This window comes from Octodon degus, unplaced genomic scaffold (genome assembly GCF_000260255.1).
Source record: "Octodon degus isolate 3935 unplaced genomic scaffold, OctDeg1.0 scaffold00158, whole genome shotgun sequence".
In the NCBI taxonomy this organism is placed as follows: Eukaryota; Metazoa; Chordata; class Mammalia; order Rodentia; family Octodontidae; genus Octodon; species Octodon degus.
This window is the reverse complement of record NW_004524734.1, coordinates 971,602-978,890: the sequence shown is the minus strand read 5'-3', so window position 1 is coordinate 978,890 and position 7,289 is coordinate 971,602. Positions and strand designations below refer to the sequence as shown.

At 44.4% G+C, this 7,289-nt stretch overlaps 1 protein-coding gene across 1 annotated transcript in view; it reads left to right on the top strand.

Annotated features, from left to right (window-relative positions):
- Positions 1–7,289, top strand: part of Rell1 (RELT like 1) — an 80,434-nt gene that overhangs the window by 63,974 nt on the left and 9,171 nt on the right. The window contains exon 8 of the transcript XR_002818365.1: positions 2,638–2,671. The gene's annotated coding sequence lies outside the window, so the exon portion shown is untranslated. The remainder of the gene's footprint in view (positions 1–2,637; positions 2,672–7,289) is intronic.

Here is a 7,289-nt window from a genome sequence, read left to right as displayed (position 1 = left end):
CTCTCTCTCTCTCTCAAATAAATAAAAAAAATTTAAATATACTAGGTGTGTGAATTCAGCAAAATAATCTAAAATGGTCCAGTAGTCCGTAATAGTAGTGGGTTATCCGTAAGACTGGCAATGGCAGAAGTTGTTGACTTGAGTCCTTTACAGCTCAGCATATTAATATGGCTTTACCTTTTATACCTTGTTTTTATACTTTTCTGCTGGATGGTTAAGACCAAGATAAAGCAAGACCTGTATAACAAGAGATGTAACTTTTGTATCTGATAAGGTCATTCAAATCCCCTCAGGATTTATCCGGAAACCCTGTACCACAGTTTGTAGATTCTTTGTCATTGTCAGCCATGTGGATTAGTCACAGCCATTGCTTCACCAATTTGCTCTCTGTGAAAGCCCAAGAGAATGTTTTCTCTCCATGTGACTTGCTTTAGGCACACTTTACATATGTATCACCTAGTGATGTCCAGCAGGTGTCACTTTGGTAAATTTCCTATTTTTTCTCTTTTGTAATTAAAAAATATTTGAGGAGAGACATTGAGGTTAGGGCCGGGGAGATGGCTCAGTAGAATAAGCGCTTCCGTGGCAAGCACGAGGGTCTGAGTTCAATCCCTGGTTCTGCCACAAAAAAGAGAGAGAGAGAGAGAGAGAGAGAGAGAGAGAGAGAGAGATTGAGGTTAGACAGATAACCATTTTTGCACTTAAGTTTCCAGCCATAAAATTCACTGTCTGGTTTTCCTAGGGCTTCCATGAACAAAGTACCCAACATTGGGTGACATAGAACAACAGTTCATTCCTTCACAGTTTTAAGAGGCGAGTGTCTGGAATCCAGTGCTCCAGGGTGGGCTCCTTCTGAAATCTCTGAGGGGGAGTCTAATCCAAGTCCCTGAAAGTGCCGTGTGAAGTGTGTGGCACTCGCTGGATTTCAGCTCCTTCACCTCCAGATGTACACCTGTCCATACATGGCCTCCTCCCTGTGATGTGTCTCTGTCCTCTCCTGTCCTTATAAGGACATTTCTTGTTGGACTCAAGGCCCATTGTCATCCATGGTGACTTCCATTTTACAAATAGGGTCACATTCATAGGTCCTAGGAGTTAGGACTTGGATATTAGTGCATCTTTCCTAATAGTGGGAGGATGGTTCCTCCCACTACACCAGCTCCTGCTGGTGGACCTCATGCGCAGTATTACTGTGACAGAAGCTCTTTGAGGTCCCTGCCTTTGGGCTTTCATGTGGTTCCATTCTCCTGTCTCACTATTCCCTTTTCCCTTACTATTTATTATGTTCTGGCACCTCAAGATGCCTCAGGCGCAGCTTTTTTATGTGTTCCTTGCCACATCCCTGGAAACAACAACAGATCCAGGGGACCTTGGTTCCTTTTATTAGAGAATGATATTTAAAAGTCAAAGAGATGTGTTCATTTTTACTGGGGTCTCAGGTTCTAGGCCTCCTTTGTGTACACACACACACACACACACACACACACACACACACACAATCTTTTGGTGTTTCTGTATTTAAAATCCTGAGACATACTGATACCTCTCACTCCAGTCTCATTTCTTGGGATTCTTTTTAACCTTCTTGCTTTCCTTGTTTATATTTTTTCCTCCTATGGTAAGAAAATCTGGCTCTTATTATGTGCAATATATTTATGTGTGTGTTTAACTCCAGTGCTATGGTTTCAATGACCCCCAAAAGTCTCGTGCGCTGAAAGGTGACTGGCTATTGCGGCACTGTATTCAACAACTGACTCAATCAGTGATGAGCTTTGTAGTTGATTTGCTTTTAGGAGGGGAAGAGGTGGGTTATTGGGGGCATGATGTGAAAGGGTGTATTCCTGTCCCCAACTCCTCTATCACTGTTTCTCTTTTTCTTTCTCTCCTGTGTCTGTTTCTGTCTCTGTCTCTGTCTGTCTCTCTCTCTGTCTCACTCTCTTTGTCTCTATGTGTGTCTCTCTGTCTCTCTGTCTCTCTGGCTCTCTGTCTCTCTCTCGCTGCTTTCTGGCTGCCCTGGGTTCACATGTTTCCCTCTGTCATACCCCTCAGCCCTGAGCCCCTCCTGTTTGCTGACTATAGATTAAAACCATGGGTGAAAATACTCCTTTTCGTTGTGTCTGCTGCTCTGCCCCAGCCACGAGAGTTACTAACACACCTAGCCTACATGTAGTTTGAAAAACTACTTTGAGACATACATTTACAAATCGGAGTTGTGTATTTAGCCATTGGGTGTCCATCCTGTCATCCTCAGCAGAGCGATGTGATTCCTTCAGAAAACAGAGTCCCTTGTCACTGTCTGCAATACAACTTTTTTTTTTCTCTCTGTATTTTAGGGAAAGGTCTACAGGGTGTTCAGGGTCTCATCACTAGATCGGACTCGAAGTACTTCTCCTCTTTACAGACTCCCAAGTTCTGGGATTACAGGCACTTGCCACCACTTCCAGTCTCAGCGCCCCTGGGGGCACGGCAGGCCCGGAGGTCAACCCCCCCAGCTCCTGTGCCTGCTTGCAGGGGCTTTAACCCCCTGAGCTATTTAGCCGGCCCTTGCAATACAGCTTTCATATCATGTTTTTAAATGTGTATATAGCACACTTCACCCTTGGCGGTGTCGCATTGAATTTTGATTCAGAAGCACAGGGGTGTGTGTGTGTGTGTGTGTGTGTGTGTGTGTGTAACTGGAAAGGCCAACATTTTTGCCCCGTGATCTAGAACATAAGCACCGGGGAGGATGTTAGAAATTCCTTCTTTCTTCGTTGAAAGGAGCAGCTGTTTTGACAGGCGCAGAATGATCTGTCACCTGCTCCCTCCTTGGGGGCGTCCGGAGCAATCGGGGCGTAGCAGACGTCACAAGCCGACACTCGCGTGCTAGCAGCCTGCTGACCCTACGGGGAACTGTCCCTGGCCTTGCTGGGCCGCTCCTGCCCACCTCCCCAGCTCTGTCCACACAGCGGGGCTGCTCTGCTCCGAGCAAGAACAGCGCCCCCTGGCCGCACAGCGGAACGGTGGCGTTTGGAGCCGGCGCGCGCGGCGCAGCGCTGTTGCTGTGTTGGGCTATCAAAGACGCCGTCTTGCGTATGAGGTCCCCCTCTCCAGTTCTTGCATCCTCTGACCCTTGTTATTGCTGGATCAGGTTGGTTTTTACCCAAGGATTCTCTCCTTTTCTCATTTCCCAGCACCTTTTGGCAGGAGTTATCATGTCTCCCTGCGGGCCTCACTGTATCTACAATCATCCGAAAGAACACTTGCAGCCTCAGTCCTGCAACGTCAGGCTGGCCAGGTGTCCTTGTTCACCTGGTTTAGCGGTTGTCCAGAGTCCTCCACCTTGCACAAAGAGGCACCTTGCCCCATCTGCTGGCAGAAAGTGAGAACTGCATGGATATGGGTGCTTGGCGGCTCCATTGGTGATGCCACTTTTGTTTTTTGGGTTTTTTTTAGGAGTGCAGAAAAGTATCCTTTTAAAAAATATATAAATAAATAGATAGATGATAGATAGATAGATAGATAGATAGATAGATAGATAGATAGATAGATAGATAGATAGATATTCTACCTGTCAGCACGAAGTAATATCGTTAGCTGTTTATGAGAATAAAACGTCAAGGTTAGGCGTTTCAAACCCACTTCCTGACCCTGCCAGGTTATCTTTATTGCCTTTCTCATTAGAAGCCTCGGATTCCTACCAGAGGGCTGTGTCCCTGGGGCTGCTAGGGAAGATGACTGCATTCTATCTCAGGGGAGGCCCTGCCCCCTGAATCTGCCCATGGAAATGACATGATCCTTGCAAGAAGTCTCGTCTCAGAGAACAGCCCAGCGTTTGCTCTTGAATTTGAAGCCCAGCTCTGCCCCTCAGTACTGTGATACAGGGGAAGCCGCCTTGTCTTTCTGAGCCTCAGTGTCTTCCTCTGACCTGTCTCATAGAGGGGTAAAAGGTTGGAAAAATTCATGCAGAGTCACCTGCTGGCCCTCATCTCCACATCCGCCTTTGGAAGTGTAGTCAGTGACTTATGTGTTGCGATAACAGAATACCTGGGGTCAAGTACTTTTTAAAGAAAATAGATTTGCCTCAGTCTGTGCTTGTAGAGGCTGAAATGTCCAAGGTGGGGAAGCTGCTTTGGAAGAAGGCTTTATGCTGCATCAGATTCACCTGGCAAAGGGCATCACACAGCTGGAGCATAAGCCAGCCTGGCAAGTGAACTTCTGCAGAGTAGGAAAATAGCAAGGGTGGTCTTGTTTTATGACAACCTGCTCTCCACCCTCTAGTGCATTTCCAGAAGACCCAACCTACTACTAAGAGAAGCAATCCCTCCTCAAGAAAGGCGCTAATCCATTTATGTGAATGGATCCCCTCCGACATAATTATCTCTTACTGGCCTCCTATCCCTCAACACTGTCACAGTGTATGGGGCTTAGCCACAGTACTTGGTAATAGTCTGTGCATCTGGCCCTCTGCAGCTGGTCAAAGTGGACAGGGAGTGGCCCTGCACGTTAGCTCTGACTAGAGATCTGGCTGAACTAGATAGCTGTCAGCATTGAAAGTCATCATAGCTTAGCCCCAGAGTGGAGGAGGGAACCCATTCTGAAGAGGTGCAGGCCAGGGGTAGAAAGAAGAGCTGAGGATGGAGAGGCTGGGTGGAGAGGACTGCTGAGACTCCATCAGCCCACACTATCCCTTCTGGGAAGCTTCTAGAACAATGCTGGGTGTCCTGCTCCCCTGACCATAACTGGACATGGCCAGGGTGAGTGTGCAGCTCAATTGCAATCTGGCTTCAGGGATCCTCTCCCTGGGATGTCTGCAAACTGCAGTCGCCACAGCTGGGGGCTGTTGGAGGCCAGCTGGTTTGCGGACCGGAACAGAAAGTGCAGAGGGAAGGCTGGGGTCGTGGTCACTCAGGGGCCGTGTGGTACAGCTGCCCTTCCGTTCCCTTTTCCCTCCATAGCTTGAGTTTTTCTCACTCGTGACAACCACAACAACAAAACATAAAAATTTATGACCAAAGCAGTCATTCACAGAGAAGTAGATTTATGAGAAGTCACAGAGGCCCTGGGGTTGTGAAGCCCTGGAACCCAGCTGTGTGCTGAGACAGGCCAGAACCTCCTTGGCTCTGTGGCCAGAAGTCCCTGTGCTGCGCTCCTGCTCTGGGGGTCTCTCACAGCCCCTCCCCCTTTGGTCTTCTCCTTGCACAACTTTCCATGAGTTGCACAGGGCTCAGATTACAGCTCTCAGATTTGGCGCTCAGATGCTTTGGGCCAAAGTGATAGGGATTCCACAACGGTTGTTACATTGCATATTGTTGTCTTCAAATTAGTTGTTCAGATTATCAGATATAAGCATGCAAAACTGGTCAAAAAAATTCGAAAGAAAAAAAATCAAGCATTAACGGTTCCTTGCAATAGATCAGTAGAAATGAGCAGTATATTTATCCAAGCTATCTTTCGTATATAAATATAAATATATATTTTCCCCTGCCTTTTCTTTTCTCCTTTCTTTCTTCCCAGTTGTTCCTTTCCTTTGAATAGTTTTGTTTTCCTTTTCACAGTATCTGTTGCGCCTTTTAAAAGATTTTATTTACTCTTTCACATTCTTACACTAGCAAGACAATATGATGTTTACGCATGCAGTTCTGATTTATTTCACTTATAAATATGGTCTCTAGTTGTGCCCATTTACCTATAAAAGCCTTGAATTTATCATTTTTATAGCTGAGTAATACTCCATTGTATGAAAACACCACATCTTTTTATCCATTCCTCAGTTGATGGGTTCGGGCTGTTTCCAAGATTTAGCTATGACAAATTGCACTGCTGTAAACATGGGCACACGTACATCGCTGTGATATGATGTTTTCAGTTCTGAAAAAACACACAGGAGGGGAATAGATGGGTCAAATGAGAAATCTAATTTGAGTTTTTGAGGAGTCTCCATACTGGTTTCCATAGGGTTGTACCATCCTGCATTCCCACCAACAGTGGAGAAGGGTTCCATTTTCCCTACAGCCACTCCAGAATTTTGTTTTTGGTTGACTTCTTGACATTAGCCATTCTTTCTGGGGTGAGATGGAATCTCAGTGTTTTTTTTTTTTTTTTCAGAACCAGGGATTGAACTCAGGCCAGGGAAGTGCTTATTCTGCTGAGTCATCTTCCCAGCCCCTCAGTGTTGTTTTAATTTGCATTTCTTGAATGACCAATGATGTTGAATATTTTTTCATATATTTATATGACATTTTTATTTCCTCATCTGAGAAGTGAATAGTCATCTCAGATGCCCATTTTTGGATTAGGTCTTTGAATTTTGGGGGTCTGATTTTTAACAATTCTTCATATGTTCTAGATAGATGCCCTTTGTCTCAGGGACAGTTGGTTAAATTTTTGCTTTTTTTTTTTCACTCTGTTGATGATTTCAATTTTTCAAAAAGATGAGAACCCAGTTAGTTGTTGATTCCTCGTATATTTCCCTTACAGTCTGGGTTTTGTTCATGAAGTCTCTGCCTACTCCAATGTCTTCAAGATTTCTATCTACTTTTTCTTACCGTAGAATTAATGTATGTTTTAATGTCTAAGTATTTGATCCATTTAGACTTTAGTTAAGTGCACAATGGTAGACATGCATCTAGTATTAGTCTTCAGCATGTACAGAGCCAGTTTTTCCAGCCCCATTTATAAAAGCTGTCTTTCTTATAGTGAGCATATTTGCCCACTTTGTCAAAGACGGGGTGGCTGAGTGTGTTTGTAGTTGTGTCTACATCTTCTAAGGTGTTCCATTTGTCAAGTCTGTTTCTTGCTGGTACCATGCTGATTTTATCACAGTAGCTTTGCAGGATAATTTCAAGTCAGGGATTGTGATGCCTCCTGCTTTGCCTTTGTTGCCAGGATTGCTTTTGCTATTCTGGGCCTCCTTTGGTTCCAGATGAATTTTAGGAGTGTTTTCTCTAGATCTGTAGGGTATACTGAGATTTTAAACAGGATTGGATTGAATCTGTAGAACAATTTTGGGAGTATGGTCATTTTCAAAATGCTGGCTACAAAGAGTATCTTTCCATTTCTGAAATCCTCTTTGATCTCTTTTTTCAGAATATTTAAAATTTTATTGTGTAGATATTTTACTTCCTTTGTTAGATTATTAAGTATTTCTTTTTTTTTTTTTTTTTTTTTTTTTTTTTGGCAAAACCAGGGATTGAACTAAGGCCCTTGCGCTTGCCAGGGAAGCGCTTAGTGTACTGAGAAGCTATTGATTTTTCTTTCTTTCTTTCTTTCTTTCTTTCTTTCTTTCTTTCTTTCTTTCTTTCTTTCTT